The sequence below is a fragment of the Perognathus longimembris genome, chromosome 2, assembly GCF_023159225.1.
Source record: "Perognathus longimembris pacificus isolate PPM17 chromosome 2, ASM2315922v1, whole genome shotgun sequence".
Lineage (NCBI taxonomy): Eukaryota > Metazoa > Chordata > Mammalia > Rodentia > Heteromyidae > Perognathus > Perognathus longimembris.
Window position 1 is genome coordinate 53,272,218 of NC_063162.1, and position 20,861 is coordinate 53,293,078.

General features: G+C 47.7%; 1 protein-coding gene across 2 annotated transcripts in view; it reads left to right on the forward strand.

Moving 5' to 3' along the window:
* The first annotated feature begins 6,705 nt into the window (after positions 1 to 6,705).
* The window catches only part of Anxa11 (annexin A11), a 47,189-nt gene continuing 33,033 nt past the window's right edge, over positions 6,706 to 20,861 (forward strand). Inside the window, exon 1 of one of the 2 annotated variants that reach the window (XM_048339151.1) lies at positions 6,706 to 6,861. The gene's annotated coding sequence lies outside the window, so the exon portion shown is untranslated. The remainder of the gene's footprint in view (positions 6,862 to 20,861) is intronic. The other variant, XM_048339150.1, reaches the window with a different exon arrangement.

Below are 20,861 nucleotides of genomic sequence, written 5' to 3' on the forward strand. Positions count from 1 at the left end.
GCCTGTGGAGACAGTTATCAGAAAACCTTTAAAACAACTTGGTAAAGAGATACATTGGCATACAAATTGGCCTTTGAACACTTGTTAGAGGGGTGGGGGTTGTAAGAAAACCCCACCACGTGGCCAATATGGCAAAAAAAAAAAAAGGTCAAAAGTCAGGATGGTAAGAAAACTTGGTGGAGCTTTAGTAACCAAACAAGCAAACAAGCAGACAAGCAGCAGGAAAACAGACCAGCAGAAAGGCAGGACACACTGTAACAGTGAGGAGGCTCTCTAGGAGAGACAGACAGCTTTACAGAGGCAGACAGAAAGAGAAATTGGCGGTGGGGGGGGGGGGATGAACTCCTATAATACAAGGAAAGTTTCTGGAGGAGATGGCTGGGAGGCTTATGAGACAGAAGACACAGGAGTCAGAAAGAGACGAGGACGAGGGAAGAAAGTCTGAATGTGTAGAACCTCTGTCCATTTACCATTGCATTAGCAGAAACTGTGACAAAAATAGTTTTGGCTTTATAAAGTCCTTTAGAGAGTGCCAGGGGATGCTGTAGAAGGGAGAAGTCCTTGAAGACATAGAAAGTAGAAGGGAGTCACTCACCAGATGTAGAAAGGAGATGGTGTGGTGGATGTATGGCCAGCAATGGTAAAGGCAAGAAGTCTAGCATGAAGGTCCTTTGGCAGTTCAGGTCTCTGGGGGGTTGGTCAGGATGCGAATTAACCCTCAGAGAGAGACAAGGAGGGAATCCAGCAGCTCCTGATACTACCCCCTCCTAGGTGTCAGCACCATTATGTAAGGTTAGGCCATGCAATTGTTCAGGCAGAAAAGTTTATTAGAGGTATCCAAACTGCTGGCTCACCTGAGGTACAGCTGTGTGGAGAACATTATTATTTTGTTTGTTTTGTTTTATAGACATATCAACTTTCTTCCCAATTGGTCATATGATTTTTGTAAAATAAAAAAAGACAACATTACTATTTTAACATCAGCATGTATATTAGTTTTCTTTCTTTCTGTAACCCAGCTAGCCTCAAACTTGTGAACTTCCTGTTTTAGCCTCCAAAGTGCTGGCATGCATCACCCTGTCTAGATTTAGCATGTATTTTTTTCTTTTTCTTTTTTGCCTTGTTTTCAGATAGAATCCCATTATTCTCTCTCCTGCAGGCAAGCCTCAGATCGAAATCCTCCTGTATCTGCCTCCAGAGTAGCTGGGATTATAGATGTGCACTACTACTTCTAGCTTGTTCCTTGTTACACTTCTAATTTTCTGCTTGGACTGACCTTAAACCATGGATCTTCCTACCTTTACCTCTCAAGTAGCTGGGATTATAGGCACAAGCCACTATACCTCTACTGACTCCTGTTCAAGTTGAGAATATTTCAATAAATTTTCTATGTAAACTATAAGATTACATAGCATTTTATGTTTTCCTGTGCCTTGTCTGATCTTACACTTTTAGTATTGATTCAGTATTATGTGACTTATCATGATCAGTAGATTACACTTCAAAGGTGTATTTCATATAATAAAATTTGATCTCCCCCACCCTCTTTTTTCTCTAGGGTGCTGGTACTGAGGCTTGAACTTAGGGTCTGGAGCTTCTCATTGGCCTCTTTACTCAAGGCTACCTACCGCTCTACCACCCGAGCTACAATTCTGCTTCCAGCTTTTTTTAAAGGTTCACTGGAGAAAAGAGTCTCTCAGAGGGGCTGGGAATGTGGCTCAAGTGGTAGAGTGCTAGCTTTGAGCAAAAAGAGCAAGGGACAGCACCCAGGCCCAGAGTTTAAGCACCATGATAAAAAAAAAGAAAAAAAGAGTCTCTCAGATTTGTCTGCCCAGGCTGGCTTAGAGCTGCAATTCTCAGATCTCAGCATCCTGAGTAAGAGTGTCAAGAACTTTTCTGTCCATGTTGGCTTTGAACTGTGATCCACAGTGTAGCTTCCAGCCTCAGTGTAGATCTCAGCCTCCAGTATAGCTAGGATTAGCGGTGTAAGCCACTAGTGCCTGGTGTGAAGCTCTTATCTATAATTAACAACCAAAAAGAAAAAAAAAGCCAGAAGTGGAGCTGTGGCTCAAGTGGAAGAATGCTAGCCTTGAGAGGAAAAAGCTAAATGATAGCCTTGAGTTCAAGCCCCATTACCATCAGAAGGCGAGAAAAAAGAGGCAGAGGAGGAAGCAAAGGAGATCCAAATCACACCAAGGAATGCAGGAAAGGAGAAGAAACTAAGAAACCATATCACCAGTTAGGCATGTCTACTAACCAGTTAAAGCCAGTCTTTCTTTGGCACGTTTTGCACCTTAAGTTGGCAGATAGGTGGAGGCAAGGGCTGGGGGGATTTTAGGGGTCTCTGGGCAATGCTATGTACCAGACAGAATGGAAAAATTACAGTTTCTAACAATTGATGGGACTGTATCATTGTGTTCTGTATGAACATGGGCATATATGGGATTTATTTGTTTTTCCATTAAATTAGGAGCCATGTTGAGAACACAGGAATTAAGTAAGTTGCAGGTGGCTCTCACCTATAATCCTAGCTACTCTGGAGCTTGAGATCTGAGAATTGAGTTTTAAAGCCAGTCCTAGCAGGAAAGTCAGAGAAACTTCTATCTCCAATTAACTATCAGAAAACCAGAAGTGGTTCTGTGGCTCAAAGTGGTAGAGTGCTAGGTGAAGGATTGACTCTTGCCTTATTCCCCCAGGTCAAGCAAAACACCAGGTGTGAGCTCATCTGTGTGTCTGCAGCCTGGTCACTCTGACCTGGGCTTAGCTGAAAGTCCCCATCGCCCCAGGCCAGACATTCCACTCTGGACCTCACCGAATGTACCCCTGAGGAACTACGGCCTGATTTTTACTCTTTTGTTTCCTTGTTAAGATCCATATAAGCTGGACCCCAAATCTAGTCCCTTGCACAACCTCCATATCCGTGGGAAGGCCTGCACCCGTCACTGACAAGAAACAGTCCTAGCCTGTTGAAGATAGAGTTTGGTCTATTTTCTTTTCCATTCTCCTCCATTTTCCTAACCTTAATATTGAGCAAAAGAGATCATGGACAGCTCCAAGTTCAAGTCCCATGACTGACAAAAAACCCAAAACAAAACAAAATGTACCCAAGAGTTTCTCTCTCTGTCTCTCTCTGTCTCTCTCTCTCTCTCTGTCTCTCTCTGTCTCTCTGTCTCTCTCTCTCTCTCTCTCTCTCTCTCTCTCTCTCTCTCTCTCTATACCAACAAGCACAGGGCCAGTCCTAATGACTGCACTTTGTTGAAAGAAAGATTCTACTGTTCTCAACCTTTCTTTTATGAGGCAAGGGCAGTCATATCTCCTTCGGTTACTCCAAGCCTGTGCTAGCGTGAGCGGCCGTGAGCCTGGGTGAGCATGTGGACATTTACAGACCCCTTGGAAAGTTTCCTGTGAGAAAGCCAGGCTCAGAGCATGCAGTCCTTGGAAATGCCACAAATGCACCTGGAACTGAGAGGTTAGAATGTTAACTTTGGTACCGTTTGTCTCACTTTGCCTTCCTAGCAGACTTCCTTGCAGTGTCCCCTGCCCACTGGCCGTGAGGACTGAGCCTTGGCCAGTCCCGCTGTGCTCCTCCTTGTCCCCTAGTGCAAGGAATAGGGCAGATGCCACATGCTTGTTGAAAGTAAATAGCAAGGTGAGAACAGTTAGTGGTGATTCAACATTCTTGCCCGGAAGGGCTTCCAGGCAGGAAATCCTGTGTGTGTGTGTGTGACACACACCAGTACTGGGGCTTAAACTCCTCACAGCCAGGTTGTTCTCTCTTACCTTTTCACTCATAGATGGTGTTCTACCACTGGAGCCATGTCTCCTCTTCCAGCTTTTTGGTAGTTAATTAAGAGTCCCATAGACTTTCCTGCCTGGGCTGGCTTTGCACTGCAATTCTCAGGTCTCAAGCTTCTGAGTAGGTAGGATTACAGGCAGGAGCTGGAGCACTTGACTCTATATGATTCTTTTTAAACACAGCATCTACAGAAAAGTGGGGCACTGTGAGGGGAAGAGGACAGGTGCAGGGGTCTAGGCAGAGGAGCTGGGTCAGCACCAGATGACATTTTTGCAGGAATCTCCAGGTCCTAAAGAGCAAGTGACATTAGCAACTCCAGAGCAAGAAAGGGACAAGGAAGTTTTTTGTTGTTGTTAGTTGTGGTGGCGGGGGGGGGGGGGGGGGGGGGCTGTGAACTCAGGGCCTGGCTGCTGTCCCTGAACTTTCCTGCTCAAGGCTAGTACTCTCACTTTGAGCCACAGCTCCACTTCCGGTTTTCTAGTAGTAGATTGGAGATGAGAATCCAAAAGACTTTCCTGCTCTGGCTTTGAACTGCGGACCTTAGATCTCAACCTTCTGAGTAGTTAGGATACAGGCACAAGCCACCTGCCCTGTGACCCTGGGCTTCTTCTCTGGGAGGCATTTTCTGGGAGGCATTTTCTTTGGGAGGCATTTTCTTTGTGCTACCTGAGAGCTTTTAGTCTTATTTTCACTCCCATCCACCCACTCATGTCCAAAATGTACAGTTCAGCAGAGAAAGAAAGGTGCACATGGATGTGCTCCAGTTGCAGAAGTTTCTGGAAAGGCCTTGGGTGGGGCAGCTTCACTTCTGGCCCAATCCAGCCCTGTACTTGCCAGTCACTTGGTCCTTTCTGCTCCAGCTCCCCAAGCTTCTGAAATGCAAATTCCATGGTAAGCTTCCAGCTACATTACAAATAGGCCACCCAATGCCTGAAAGGAGCTTGGACTGTGATAGGGCCTTCCTTAAAAAGAACCAGGTCCATCTTGTCCTGCCAAGATGCAGTGGGGAAAAAAAGCAACAACGATGTAACCCTGCTTTGTAAACAATACATGTGGGTAAGTATACATAACCCTATTTTGTAAGCAGTACATTTGGGTAAGTGTGCGCAAAGATGTACACTTAGAAGGTTTGTTGGACACACAGAGAGATCCAGAAAGGACACGCCTAGAAGAGATTTGGGGCAGTGAAGAGCTAATCTTTTTTTTCCCCCCCCAGTGCTGGTCCAGGGGCTGGAACACAAGGCTTGGGTGCAGTCCATGAGATTTTATTCCCTCCCTCCCTCCCTCCCTCCCTCCCTCCCTCCCTCCCTTCCTTTGTCTTTCTTCCCCTCCCTCTCTTCCTTTCTTCCTTTTTAATGTGGTACTGAGGAAACCAAACCCAGGGCTTCATGCATGCTAGGCAAGCACTTTACCATTAAGCTACATCCCCAACCTGAGACTTTCTGTTTAAGTCTATTGTTCTAGCACTTTAAGCCATAGCTCCACTTCCAGTTTTCTTGTAGTAATTGGAAATAAGGGTCTCATGGACTTTCCAGCCCAGGCTGGCTTTGAACTGCAATCCTCAGATCTCAGCATCATGAGTAGTTAGGATTACAGGTAAGCCACCAGTGCCTGGCACTAACCATTTTTAAAACTTATTTTTAAAATGTTTAAAAATTTTCATGTATTTCCTGCATCACTTTTTTTTTTTGTAGGTCATGGGGCTTGAATTCAGGACCTGGGGACTGTACCTGAGATTTCTCAGCTCAAGGCTAGTGCTCTACCACTTTGAGCCCCACTTGCAGTTTTTTGGTGGCTAATTGGATAAGAGTCTTACAGACTTTCCTGCCAGGGCTAGCTTTGAACCACAATCCTCAGATCTGAGCCTTCTGTGTAGATAGGATTACAGGTGTGAGCCACCAGCGTTGTGGCAACATCTTCTTTTTTCTTTTAAATAAAGAAATAATATTAGAACAGTTTAGTTTAGAAAATTGTGAAGATAACCCAAGAAGTTGCCATCAAATTCACTTCACTTGATATTAACATCCTAGCATGTTGTAGAATAAAATGAACCACCATTGATGCTTTAGTAATAATGTTTTATTGTACTCAGGTTTTATCTCATCCAGTACACCATATTTATTTAATTATTTCTTTACGTTTTCTTTTCTTCCTACTAGTGGGGATTAAGCTCAGGACCTCATGTTTGCTAGGCAAGTACTCATACCACTGAGCTACCTCCCAGACTTCAATATTTCCTTTGGTTGTGACAGCGCCTCAGGCTTCCTTTACGATGACTTTGACAGTCTGGGGAGCACTGGTCCTGTATTCTGCAGCAGTTTCTCAGCTGGAGTTTGTCTGATGTTTTTGCACGAGTGCATCGGGGTTGCGTGGGGGTGGGGGGGAGACCGCCGCGGTCAGGAGCTTCCCCACCCCCCCACCATACCGCGGGAACCTTTTTAATGTAGGAAGTTTCCTTCACTTGCAAAAGAGCCACTAACGATATGCACCGGGCCAAATGCAGCCCGAGGCAGGACGGGGCCCAGGTGGGGTCGGGGCGCTGCCCTGGTGCCTCTCTTACTAACCCTAAGGCAGCTGAAAATCCTGAGCGCCAGGGAGCGCAGGTGGAGGGAGGTCTCTCCTCTCCGGGCCACGTGGCCACGACCAGGCCACGCCCACGGCACTACCCAGCCACGCTCCGGAAGGCAGCTTCACCACTGACTCGAGGGGGCGTGGCCACGGCCCCAAGAGAAGCTCCGTGGCGCCGCACAAGGGTGTGGCCTGAGCAGGCCCCGCCCCCACAAGAAGACCAGCGTCTCCGAGCGGGGGCGTGGTCAGGGTAAGGCTCCGCCCCCGAGAACAGCTCCGCCCCGGGGCACGTGGGGGCGGCCGCACCCCGGGAGTTTTCCGCCCGCCCGGCTCCTCCTTCCCTCCCCACCGAGACAGACTCGTAGCCCGCGGGTCGCGAGTGCGGAAAGCGCGAGTGGGAGCGAGCTCGCAGCAGACAGAACCTAGGCGTCCGTGGAGAGCGTCGCTGCCTCCCAAGTTCCCGCTCGCTCCTCGCGTGTCGCCGTCCCCGGGGCCAGGTGAGTGAGGGTCCCGGTAGGCGTCTGTGGCCGCGGGCCCCTCGGGGGACGGGGAGGTCGGGGACCGACCTGCGCCTCTCCTGGTCCCGCGCTCCCGCTCCGGCCGGACCCCGCGCCTCTCCCGACCCCGCGCTCCCCCTCCGGCTGGACTCCGTGCCTCTCCAGGCCCTTCCCCTCCCGGCTCCCCGCCCGGCCCCGCGCTTCCTGGTTGCCCCGCACCCGACAGCGCCCACAGCCCGAGCCCCGCCTCGGCGCCGCGCAGGTGGCGGCCGCCCCCCCTCTCCCGGCTCCGAGGGCCCTGGGGTGCACAGGGCCCTGGGGTGCACAGGGCCCCTCTCGGCCAGCGCGGCGCGGCGCGGGCGGAGAATCGGGCGGAGGAGCGCGCGGATCCGTGTCGCCGCGGGTCGGAGTGCACTTCCGACCTGGGTTGGGATTAGGGCGGTTGAACCCGGGACGGCACTTAGGGTAGCGGGGTTCTGCAGAGGGTGCGGGTGTGTGCGGGGCCAGCCCCGCAGAGAAAGCTGCCTTCGGGAACTTTCCCTCCGAACTGGGAGGACGCAGAGTCCAGGTTGCTGCCACCGTTGCAGTTTATTTAAAGGGAGGCAGGATCCCTAGTCATTGAGAGAACGCAGCGGGTTCATCCCGGGTGGTGTTCCCCCCCTCCCCCTCCTCCTGCCTCTTCCTCCAGCCTTCTGTGAAGTTCCTCATCTGAGACTTCAAGGGGAAGAGGTAGACATAGAGATGGAGACAATCTCTTCTGGGGCCTGACTGTTCCTCTCTGATCTTCAGTGACCTGTGAGGACATCAGATGTGTGGGGACAGGTCCCCAGTATCCTGGTAGCTGTCCCCTCCTCCCCTTCTACCTTCCCCTCAGCTGCTGCCCTGCCCTGCCCACACACCGAGGAGGAGAGCCTTGCAGGTCAAGGCCAGCTATTTACTCGTCCTTGCCTTTTGCTGGCTCTTAGGTTCCTTCATTCCTTTCTCACTACTATAGTGTGTGTGGGTTCCAGGAAGGTTGATAGAGCCCCTTCCCTTCCAGGCATTATCTGGGCTCCTTGGCGTTTCCTGACCACAGGTGAGGGGGGCAGGTAAGGTCAATCTGTTGTCCTCACTCTGGATTGGATGCCCACTCTGGCACCTGCATCCTTCCCTGATCTGTTAGTATTCTGGGAGCTCTGGTTTCCAAATGTTGATTTGAAGATGATTTTACTTTGCACTATATAGGCTTCTATGAGGATTCCCTAAGTTAATATTTTTAACCACTGTCTAGTGCTCAGGTACTGACCTGGTAGAACAGGTGGCTACTGCTGCACTGTACCTATGTGAATGTCACTCAGGCATAAAGTGCCCAATGCAGGCCTGGAGTATAAGTAGTCAGATACAAGTGCCTAGGAATAGAACATTATTACTACTAATAAAGTAAGTCCCTTTTATTTGTGGATTTATTTTATTACATGTGGTGTTAATCAAGCATGTTCAAGAAATAATACATATAAAAAACACAACCAATGGGGCTGGGAATATGGCCTAGTCGCAAGAGTGCTTGCCTTGTATACATGAAGCCCTGGGTTTGATTCCTCAGCACCACATATATAGAAAACGGCCAGAAGTTGCGCTGTGGCTCAAGTGGCAGAGTGCTAGCCTTGAGAAAAAAAAAAAAAAAAGAAGCCAGGGACAGTGCTCAGGCCTTGAGTTCAAGGCCCTGGACTGGCCAAAGAAAAAAAAAAGCACAACCAAAACTTGAAAATTCCCACACCTGTTGTGACATCGCCTGTGTTAATGCTAAGAAGCTCCCAGTCAGTGCTGAGTGATGGCAGATTGTGTCTAAATTATTGTGTGATGTGCTATGTGTTTTCCTGTCTGTGGCTTTGTCAAAATCTGCCTCCTAAAAAAGCTAGGTAAATGTTGATGTGCACTGGGCACTGGTGGCTTGTGCCTGTAATCCTATCTACTTTGGAGCTGAGATCTGAGGATTGAAGTTTGAAGCAAAAAGTCAGCAAAAAGGCTGAAAAGTCTGTGAGAGTCCTATCTCCAATTAGCCACCATAAAAGCCAGGAGTGGAGGTATGACTCAAGTGGTAGAGCACTAGCCTTGGCCATGAAAGCGCAGGCAGGGTCAGCACCACCCAGGCCCTGAATTCAAGGAACAGAACAAGAAAAAAAAAGTTAATGTGCTTCACTGTTGTGATAAAGTGAAAATTTGAGGTTTGTTGACAGGCTGTGTGCTGAAGTCTGTATATCCTTGAGCATGCATTTTTTTTTCCTTGGTGATCTCCTTGCAACCATAGACCTGAAGGTCTCAAGTCTGTGCATAGTTCTTCCTTCTTTCACACAGGAGAAGTATCTCTCTCCGTATCTCTGTACAAGCAGCCCCTGTCCTCTCTCCCCCATTTTGTGTGCCTGTCTGGCGGGGGGTGGGGGAACGTGCTCTGCACACACACTGTCCTTTTCTCTGGCACCTGTCCCAGTTGTTAGGGCTGGCCTTGGGGAGTAGTTGTGTGTCTACGTGTCCCAATCCCTGCCCTGTCCTCTTTTCCTGGAGGGCAGGAGCTGTTTCTGAATCATCTCTTGGTCTCTTGAAGCACCCATTATGGGCCCTGCCCTGTAAAATGTTCAGGAAATGTCAGTTGAGTGAGAGGCAAAGCAAAGGAGGTAGTATTTCTTGGTTAAGTGTTGGCTCTACAGTACCGGGAAGGTGAGCTGGGGGCAAATCTAGATTCAAAGAGGCTCAAAGGTCAAGTACAACTCTTTGAGCTTATTTAGCTAGGACCAGAAGACGGAAGGGGGGTTGCATTGTCCTATCTACTAGGGTTGATTTAGTAATGCCTTGGTGATGTGACTTGGGAAGGTAGTGGGATGTTTGAGATGACCAGAGGAGGAACTCAGGATCAAAACAGAAAAGAAATCCATTCTGGACAGGTATCCGTGCTGGGTTCTGGGATTTTAGAAGCCTGGCATCTTTTCTTGCTCATTTTTCCCCTCTAGCTCCCTTCTTTCCCGTTGAGCCAGGAGCATTTCCTGGTACTGGGCCCCTTGGGAAGGGGAGTGTCTGCTTGTGAGTCTGAGGCTGTAACTCACTCCAGTGCCCTTTGGGTTTTGCTTCACTGTACCCTAGGGGTCCCCTGGTTCTCTCATATCCTTAGGAAATTGAGTGGTACCTAGATAAGAACATTCTTAGGTAAATGTACAAACCAACAATTTGCATTATAAAGGAGGAACTTCCTAGCAGCCATTGAAACTCATCCACTTTAGGTTTACTGACCTTGACTTCTAAACTCATGAAATAATGGTCTAATAGTTGTGGGGTTGTTTGCTAGGGGCAGGATCCCTTTCTTGATCTGCCCTAGGAAGTAATGGGTGGGGCCCACTGAGGAGTGTGGTGTTGAGTTCTCAGCTGGGGGGAGAGGGGGAGGTGGACCCTGGAAACAACCATTTACCCACAAGGCCCTAGTATTCGGCATGACAAAAGATTATCTCAGACAAGAATCCCTGGACACGATGTTTGTAGAGGGTTTTGAGCTCTGTGAGTGGGTGAAGACCCCAGTGAGTGTTGACATTGTGAGTGCATTTGCTACAGAGCTATGAAGCTGGAGTGATGTGTGCTGTGGTTGGAGTCAGGCTCTGATAGGTTAGTGTCTACATTTCTAGGGACTGAGAATCCCATTTCCTTTGGAGAAAGGAAGGGAAAACAAGAGAAGGAAATCAGGATAGATCTGATGTTCTCCCTCACCCCTGGGATGGGGGGGGGGGAGGCTGGCTTGGAGCACTGGGACATAATTTTTTCAGTGGGGTAGAGGGGAGAAATGAAGCGGCTCACTGGGAGGGAGACAAACTTGGCTTATTCAGCCTAGGGAGTGAGGAGGAAAGGTGGTTGGTGAAGTGGTGCTTCTGATAGATGTAAGCTTGCTGTGTCCACCAAAAAGGGCATTTTTTAGAAGTAGGTGACCAGCTAGATGCTGGCGGTTCACACCTGTAATCCTAGCTACCCAGGAGGCTGAGATTTTGAGGATTGCAGCTCATTGCCAGTCTAGGCAGGAAACTCCTTGAGATTCTTATCTCCAGTTAACCAGCCAAAAGTGGAAGTGTGGCTCAAGTGGTAGAGTGCCAGCCTTGAGTGAGAAAGCTAAAGGATAGCACCCAGGCCTTGAGTTCAAGCCCAGGACCAGCACCAAAAAACAAAAAAAGGAAGCAAGTGACCAATTTTCAAGTGAGTTCTTTAAGTAAGCCCCTACCGTTTGCCTGGCTCTGTGCTATAGGAACAAGAAGATGGAGAAGTTTTGGATATGTTGCTTCTGGGGTGCTCTAGAGACATCAGGTAGTTGGGTCTAGGGCACAGGAAGTGTCTGGGTAGACAGACATTATTTATTTTCTCTAAGGAGTTGTGCAAAGGGGTTTTAATGTGACATATTAGTTTATAAGTGCCATGTGTCTTGGTCAATGTCACGCCTTCCATCATTCTCCTCTATCTCTCCCAGCCGCTCAAGTTCCCTGGTTCTGTTTTCACTTATGAACATTGACTACAATGACTGCCTTCACCCACCCTACCTCTCCCTCCCCCAACATGTTCAGCTTCGTGGTATTCATTGTTAAACTGTATGTTAGTGCTTCAAACAAGTTACACCATATGACTCCTACCCTGTATATACCATACTTGTGTCAGTTTTTATATGCATAGGCATATAAAATATATGTATGACCCTCTATCTGCTTTCATATGTTTAGAACGTAGATGTACTTCCACTTAGGAGAGAAAAGTGTGTGCTGTTTCTGTATAGATTGTATTTATATTTGAAGTTGATTGGCCTCAAACAGCTGAAGGAAGGAAGAGGAGCCTTCAAAGGAGGCAGGTAAAGAGCAGCTTGAGGGGAAGCCAGGAGCCAGGACCAGCCTGCTTCAGTGGGAGGGTAGGAAGAGATGGGGCTGCCTTAGCAGTGTTTAGATGGGATGATGAGAGCAGAAAAGAGAATGAAGCTGAGTGCTGACACTCCTGTAATCCTAGCTACTCAGGAGGCTGAGATCTAAGGATTGTGTGGTTCTAGGCCAGACCAGGCAGACAAATCCATGAGATTCTTAGCTCCAATGAACTAGCAAAAAGCCAGAAGTGAACTGGCAGAGAGGGAGGGAAGGGGTGACATTGTTCAAAAAGAAATGTACTCTCTACCTGACTTACATTGGAAGTGTAGGTGTAGCTTAAGTGGTAGAAGACCAGCCATGAGTGGAAAAGGCAGAACGAGAACTAGAGGTCCTTAGTTCAAGCCTCCACAGTGTACACAACCACACATACCCACACACACACCCCTACCTCAGACTGGAACACATGGGTGAGAAGTATCAGGTGACTCATCTTCTGGGTACCAAGGACAGACAGGCAGGCTTTGATCGAGGAGGATATCTCAGAGAGTGTTGTGTCTCACCTCACCCTGCAGCTCCCTGAGCACACAGGTGGGTGACAAGCAAGTGGGTGCTGAAGCCAGCACCCCCCTCCCCCCTTTCACCTGTCTGCATGTTCTGGAGACATAGGCCTTTAGAGTTTTGCTCTGTCTACAAAATGCAGTGTGGCCTATAGCTTACCCTGCAGCTTGTGTGTGTGTGTGATTTGTTTATCACGACAGTAACTCCGGGTGACTATTCTCCAGGCCAGTGGTTGTGCAATGCTTTTTAGTGTGGAATTACCATCATTTATTTAAACTCCCCTCCTAAAAAGTGTTTTAGATCAGTTACTGTTTTCTTTATTGATTTTGGGGCAAGGCCTGGTTGGAATGCTCCTGAATGTGTTTAGGAAGACTTCACATTTTTATGCTGTTAGGAATAGGGTTGAAATTGAATGCAGCGGAATCATACATTTTTATGTGTATTTAGGTTTTTTTTTTTTTTTCCCTTTGGTCATTCACTTCGTCCTTTTTTTGGTTTGTTTTGTTGCTCTCTTGAATACTTGTCTTAACTGGTTTTCATTTTTTGTAATTCTGGATTTTAAATTGAATTTTAGAAACAAACTTCTTTTTCTATCTTTTTTTTTTTTTTTTTTGCCAGTCCTGGGCCTTGGACTCAGGGCCTGAGCACTGTCCCTGGCTTCTTTTTGCTTAAAGCTAGCACTCTGCCACTTGAGCCATAGTGCCACGTCTGGCAGTTTTCTATGGACGTGATTCCGGGGAATCCAACTCAGGGCTTCATGTATACGAGGCAAGCACTCTTGCCACTAGGCCATATTCCCAGCCCTTAAATTGATTTTTAAAAAATGATCTTGGTTATTTTTAGTCTCAACAATTTGAGAGGCAAGCACTCTTGCCACTAGGTCATATCCCCAGCCCAGTCTCAACAATTTGGAAAGCATGCGTGGCTCAGAATCTAGGAGCTTTCATATCAAGTCTTCATCTTCCCATTGCTTTCTAGTTACCTTGCAAATCCTCTGTGTGTGTGTGTGTGTGTGTGTGTGAGAGAGAGAGAGAGAGAGAGCGCTTTTTTTTGTTGTTCATAGCTGGTGCTCTACTACTCTCCAGTTCTTGCAGAAGAGTTTTGATCCAATGATTATTTAGAAAAGGGGATCCTGAATTTCCCAGTAGGTAGATGGAATCATAGAGCATATATGATTTTATTACATTGATGAGTTCTGGCATAATTGGGTTGTGATTAGTAGATGTGAACTGCAAAGATCTATTTGTATCAAATAATTTTGTGTGGCCAACTATACAATGTTATTAAAGGCTTTCATGGTCTTAAGCTGGATGCTGGTGGCTCATGCCTGTAATCCTAGTTGTTCAGGAGCCTGACTTCTGAGGATCATGTGGTTCCCAGCCAGCCTGGGCAGAAAAGTCTGTGAGACTCTTACCCCCAAGAAACCACCAAAAAATCCTGAAGTGATAGAGCACCAGCCTTGATCTAAAAATAAAAATCTCAGGGACAGTGCCCAGGTACTTGAGTTCAGGCTCCAGTACTAACACAGAGAAAAAGAAAAGATTCATAAAAAAAATGTGTTCTCTGAGGGACACAAGACTTGTCCTTCTTATCCTTAGGTATACATTAGTCCAATTCTAAGAGATGTGTTAAAATTACTTACTATTATTCTTTTCTAAGTCAGATTCTACTTGTACTTGGTAGGAGTTCTAGCTTTATGAACTCGTTTTCATGTTAGTGTTTCCAGATTTATCAGTCTTATCTTGTGGGTCATAATTTGTGTCATTAATTTGTTTAATGCCTTTGGTCTTTGGACTTAAATTTCATATTATATCTGTTTTGGAAGAATATATAGCCAAGGATCTGGGAGAACTCCTTTCCTTTGTAGTCCTAAAATTAAGAAACCAGTACATGTGAGCTGAGTATAGTGGTACATCCCTGTAATCCTGGCTCTTGGGATGCTGAGTCAGGAGAAACTGTGAGGTTGAGACCAGCCTGAGTTATATAACAACTGTCTTAAAAACAAGCAAGAAAAGAGAAGTATGTTCTGTAAAAATAGCAAGACTCAGATTTAGAGGCAGGTATCCATTTCTTCCCAAGCTCAGAAGGAGTAGTTAGAAGTCAGGTCTAGATTCTTCTCAGCTTGCTATCACAAGCTCTCCTTCCACTACTGCCTCAGAGGCCCTCACGTAGCCAGGCTTTTAGGAGGAGTGGATTTGCCTACAAACTCCAGGGACATGCCCTGGAAATAGCTTTCAGTCTGTTTTCTGCAGTTGTAACAAAACCTGAGGTGGATAATTAATAAACAAAAGAGATTCATTTAGTTCTTAGTTCTGGAGCTACAGAGTTGTGACATAGCATCTTTTGTCACAATATTACAGAGAAGGGGAAGGGGAGGCTAGCATGCTCAAGACAGAGATTTACCAAAGCCAGTTTTCACAGTAATGGATATAGTTCCCATGACCTAACCTACCTTTCACTAGGTCCCTCCCCTTAAAGGGCCCATGTCCTCATATTAGGGACCAAACTTCCTGCTGGTGAATCTTTGAGGGACAAACCATAGCAGAACCTCTTTTCTCTCTTTGCAGTTTAGGGCCCTTTCTTTTAGGCCCAAGGATTTGGACAGCTTTTCCTGGCTCTTTCACATTTCCTTCCTCATTTGAAGCGGCAAGATGGGCTTGCCTCTGTTCTTCTAGGGAGTGATGAAGTGATAAGTAGACAAAAGTCTTGGGGATTAAACATGAGAGACTGTCCCTAAGGATCTCACTCTTTGCTTTGCTTGTGGTAAATTGCAGTGGACGGGGCTGGCCTGGGATGACACCAGCCTTGCTGGTCCTTCATTGTTGAGATAAGGTGAGTTGTGATAAAGGCATATGATGGGAAAAGCCCTGCATCTGCAGAGGCAGGATCAGCAGCCAGCCCTCAACCTATTTTGAGTGCTAATATGTCTACAGCTGCTTATATCTTTGCCCTGTGCTTATATATTTGTTTCTCTTACTATCACCCTGTGGGTGGGGCATGGAGGGAGAGAGAGAATGGCAAAAGGCATTAACAACAATAAACCTTGTTTGGTGGTTTTTCTTTTTTGGAGGAATTCAACAGGTTTGGTTTCATACACTTGGAGTAGCTTCCTTCCATTCCTGATTTTTGCTATGTTCTTTCCATTTCTCTCATTCCTCTTTCCCATCCCACCTGAAATAGGGTGTAGGTTTGGTAGTGAATCCCTCCTTTCCTTCCCTCTTTCTCTCTCTCTCTCTTCCTCCCTCCTTCCCCTCTTCTTCATTCTTTCCTTCCTCCCCTCCTTCCTTCCTTCCTTCCCTGCCTCTATGCTTCCCTTCCGTGCATGGGCCAGGTCAAACAGCTCACTCTCATCCACTGACTGGGCCATGCTGAGTCGCTAGGGTACCAGCAACATGATTCTGGCTTAGGGCTTCTGCATGCTAGGCTACTACAAAGTGTTCTATACCCAAAGCAACACAGGGCAGATGGTTGAGGGGCGACACAGCTAGAAGTTTCTGGAACACCACCCACAGTTCTCCTTAATTTGAAACTCCTCCTATATGTATCAGTCACACCACTGGCCAAGCCAGTGTTACTCCAGCTGGGAAGTGGAAACTATGTGTCATGACAGTACTGAGCTAGCAGCTCAGCCATGCAGCTGGGCAGCTCCGTCCCCGTGGGCTTGTGAGCAGGCTAGCAGGCCTCTGCCTCCTTGCTGGTGCTCCAGAATCATCCGCTCACTCCCAGAGGCCAGGACTTGGAGCCACATGCTCAGTACTGGAGCTACTCCATGTCTCCCAGCCCCATGGGACCAGGTGGCCCTTCCAAGACCCAGCTTGGGGATGGGGAGTGTCTTGTGGTGCTAGCTCCTCCCAGCTTGACTTTTGCTACCCCACATATTACCCTGTAGGTGACTCTTTCCAAATGAGTTGGGGACAAAGGCCATGTGTTCCCCGGCTAAGATGGGGCTTCCAGCCAGAGCAGTTTCTGACACCCCTGGGAGATGAGCACAGTGGCTGCCACCACTGGGTTCTCATCTGTGGCCATCAAATCATAGGAAGGGGAACTGGAGGGAACAGAGGCTACTGAATGACTGGGTTGTGTGGGATTGCAGGGTGGGCAGCATGCACACCCTCATGGTGGCTTTGCCAAATCCCCGTCCAGGATGTGCAATGTGCTAGAGACCAGCCTGGGTCAGAATGCATTGGCCCGAAGACCAGAGCGACGGTTCTAAGCCCTGTCCTGTCCCCAGCCAGCCTGAGGCCTCATGAAGTCTCCTTCTGCTCCCTAGGCCCCAGCTCCTGACCCAGGTAAATAAGGCAGTTGAAGTGAATGGGGTCATGACAGTCCCATGCAGCCTCTGTGTCAGGATCCCCATGCAGTCCACATGGGATAGACTTTTTTTTTTCCTAGACCTGAGAGGCTGGGGCTTGAACTCAGAGCCTGGGTGTTGTTCCTGAGCTTTATTGCTCTCAGGGTTAATGCTCATAGCTCTACTTTTTTTTTTTTTGGCCAGTCCTGGGCCTTGGACTCAGGGCCTGAGCACTGTCCCTGGCTTCTTCCTGCTCAAGGCTAGCATTCTGCCACTTGAGCCACAGCGCCGCTTCTGGCTGTTTTCTGTATATGTGGTGCTGGGGAATCGAACCTAGGGCCTCGTGTATCCGAGGCAGGCACTCTTGCCACTAGGCTATATCCCCAGCCCATCATAGCTCTACTTTTGACTTTGTTTTTGCAGTTAATTAGAGATGAGTTGCGTGGGATTTCTTGACTGGGCTCTCGTCAAACCACTATTGTTAGCCCTCAGTCTCCTGTGTAGCTAGTATTACAGGCGTGAGCCACCAGCGCAGGGCTTGGGGTAGACTTTTGATTTCTAAGAAGTATTTGGCCACAGGCCGTTTCCAGAGCTTCTCCAAGGGGCTGAATATATCTAGGCCATTCTTCTAGCATGCTCTGTCCCTGATTTCTCCAGGCTGGGCTCCCCACGTGCCTGCCCTTGGAGGGCAGAGTCTGCCACAAAGTCTGGCTAATGATTGACGTAGGTGCCACTATTTTTAATTCCTGGCATGTGGGCAGGGAATTGGATGTATGACAGCACCTTCTGTTGGCTCTTTGTGTAGTGCCTGGGAAAATGTAGTCAGAGTTGGTGAAATGCTGCCTTAGAGCTCTCTGGCTTGCGTCACTGACTTAAAGGTCTCTGTGACCCTGTAAGGCAGTTCCTTGTAGGGCAGGACATGGAGTGTTACTACCTGTGTGTAGCAGTGCTGGGATGTTCATATACCCTGCCACATCCTGAAGTTCCTGCATGGGGGAAGGGGGAGAGGGGAATGTCCCAGAATTCCTGGTGCCTGCTTACACATAGGCCATCAGGATATGGAGGGGCGAGTCCGGTTACAGTGGGATTCCTGGCAGGAGGCACTCTGTTGAGGATCTCACAGTGCCAGATTGTGAGACCGGCTGTCCTGTAGCCTGTAGCACTGTCTCACTGGAGGCCCTGGTGCTGGCTTGGTTGTAAAATGAGTGTCGATATGTTTCTCTGGTACCTTTGGGAGGTCAGTGAGGTAGTGTATAGTGGGATACCACGCGCCTGTTCTGGGGCACATTATCAGTACACTGGAGGACTCAGTGAATGTTTTGAGCTGAGTGCTGGAGGAGGCCCCTGAAGAGGCATCAGTGTGAGTGTGGAGGTCAGGGGAGGGCATCCTGAAAGGGGCAGCATCCCACCCAGCCTCAGAGATGGCACAATGGACCAGTCACAGGGCGCATCTGAGGAGAAGTGTAGAGATGGAACTTGCTGAGCTTGGCTGAATGGACACCGGCTTTTTTCCTGTCATACAGCTTCTGCCTTTTCTTGGTGGCTCAGGATGCCAGCCGCAGAGGGCTGCCCCACCAGTAGGGTATGCCATGGATCTGTGGCTTCTCCAAGGCCCTCATAAGCAGAGCTGGCCAGCGCTTTGTGTCACCAATGGGAGATCTGCCCTTGGAAAGAAACTTTCTCTTCTTGGTGTGTTACTAAGGCTTGAACTTTTTGCCTGGGTGTTGTCCCTTACCTTTTTCACTCAAGGCTAATGTTCTACCACTTGAACCACAGCTCCACTTTTGACTGTTAATTGGAGATAAGAGTCTCAGACTTTACTTCCTGGGCTGGTTTCAAAGTATGATCCTCAAAAGTATTTGCAAGAGGTTTCCTCAGGCCTCTGGGCAGGGTGATGGAATGAACCCTTGAGTCTTCAGTTTTGTGGGGCTGAGCTTCTGGGGAAGTTGATAGGCCTCCAGGATAGACCCTAGTCCTGTCCTCCACCCCTCCCCACCCCACTCAGTGAGTGAGGACCTGGGAGCACTCCCCAGTAGAGGAGAGCTGGCTTGGCCTCCCCTGCACCCCAGCCCCAAGCTCAGTGTCTCTTTTGTAGCCCTTGTGCACCCTCCCCCCCAAACATCATGGTAAGCTACAAAACCTTCATGGAGCCTCAGCTTCTAGGATAGGTAAGATGGAGAAGCCTGGAGGAGTCTCTGGTCTGCTCAGAGCCCTCCTCACACCCTGATATATTTCCTGACTTCTCTGTCTTCACCCCTGTACCCTGCATGCAGATACCCTGCAAATGAACCTAGATCCAGCTAGGTCTCAAAATAACCAGCAAAAAGCTGGGCAGGAGGCATGATTTTGTAATCACTGTTGCACATGTGTGTTCCTGGAAATGCAGTTGGGTTAATCTTTCCAGCTGGAGTGAGAGCCTGTGGCAGGTCAGGACCGCCTTTGCCCCTTCTCTGCTGGTCCAGTCCAGTCTTGGGGCCTCCCTTAGCCCCAGCAGATCACCGTGAATAGTCCTCACTTGGCTCTGCTGGGCACTAGTTGCTGGCATAAGGAAGGTCTATTGTATCCCCTTTCCCTAAAATTATATAAGCCTGATGCCCCACAAAACCTGGGCCTGTCTCTACAGATGCTGCTAAAAAAATCCATAGACTAACCAGCGCTGATGGTCCATGTCTATAATCCTAGTTGCTTGGGAGGCTGAGATCCAGAGGGTTTAGGTTCAAAGCACAGCCCAGGCAGAAAAGTATACCAGACCCCATTTTCAAAATAACCAGCAAAAAGCTGGGGCCATGGCCTACTTGGTAGAGTGCTAGCCTAGCAAAGGTGAGGCTAGGAGAAAATGACATGGAAAGCAAAAGGTGCTTTAACTTTTACCTGAAAGTGTGTGTGTGTTTGGTGGTTGTTTTTCAGAAAATTGGATGCTTTAGTTCAGTTGTACTGATAGTCATCTGGTTCTAAAATTACGTGATAAAGGGTGCTGGATTTATTTTATGCTTTATAGTTATTGCTGCATTGTAAAACATTTCATAATTAAAAATGAAAGAGATCATATACATTGATTGGAAAGGCTTCTAATGAAGCCAGCTGTCCCTGAAGCATCTTTTCCTTCCACCCCCTATTCCACCTTTACTCATTTTTAGCAATCTCCTTATCTTAAGATAATAGGCTTATATTAACTGTTTCATATCAAGGTAGACATTTTGTATTGATTTTCTGCTTAGATAGAGAAGGAATCAATAGACATTATTTAAGGCATACATTATGCCACCTCTAAAGGATGCTTCACAGGGCTCTGCCATGTAACTTACTGTGCTGACATTGTCACCATGTTTTCTTATTCCTGACACCCTCAGTCTTGGCTTGATTTAAAAAAATTATTATTATAAAGATGATACACAGATCACGTTTCATAAGTCAGGAAAAGAGTATATTTCTCTTTGGACAGTGTCGCCCCTTCCCTCCCTCTCTCCCAGTTTTTCCGTCCTGCCCCACCCACAAACTGTATAGTTCATTTTTCACATGGTGTCTAGTGAGTACCACTGCTGCATTTGTTCACCTTTTGTCCCTTCATTTCTGTGTCTCTCCCCCCCCCTCACCCCCGGCTTGGCCTCCCAAAGATATAAACAAGACAGAAGAAAACAACAACAAAGAACAAAACCTTTTGTTTCTGTTTCCTAGAGTTCATTTGACTTGATGTTATTTTTTATTTTTTTTTGTATATCTATTGCTTCCAACCAGACAAGTTGTTCCTTCAGTCAACTGGCTCAACTGTCATCTGAGGAATTCCGTTTACTGTTTTCTGTGTTAAATTCCTTGTTTCTGGGATTCTTTATTTGCTTTCGTTTGGTTTGAATCCTTGTGAAGTTCAGTGAATTAGATAGGTAAGGTATTTTTTGTTTTGTTTCCCTGGAGCTGGCCTCAAATGGGGAGGCATGAACCTTGATTCCTTGCTTATGTGTTGAGAGAATGGAGTCTTGCTGATTTTTCAGGCCTCCTGAGTAGCTGAGACTGCTAGAAGCATGAGTCACTTCTAGCCACTTGCTTGACTTTTTTTTCAGTTTATTTTCTTGACCTAGTCTTCTAGCCTTTCTGTTGCATTTTAGAATTCCTCCTCCTATCCCCCCCCCCAATCCCCGTCCCCCTCACCCCCCCCCCAGGCTCCTCTCTCCTGCCCCCAGGAAGCTCATGGCCTTGACCCTGTTCTGAGCTTTGTGCTCAGGGCTAGTGCTCTACCACTTTGAGCCATAGCATCATTTCCGCCTTCTTGGTGGTTAATTGTGGATAAGATGCTTAACAGACTT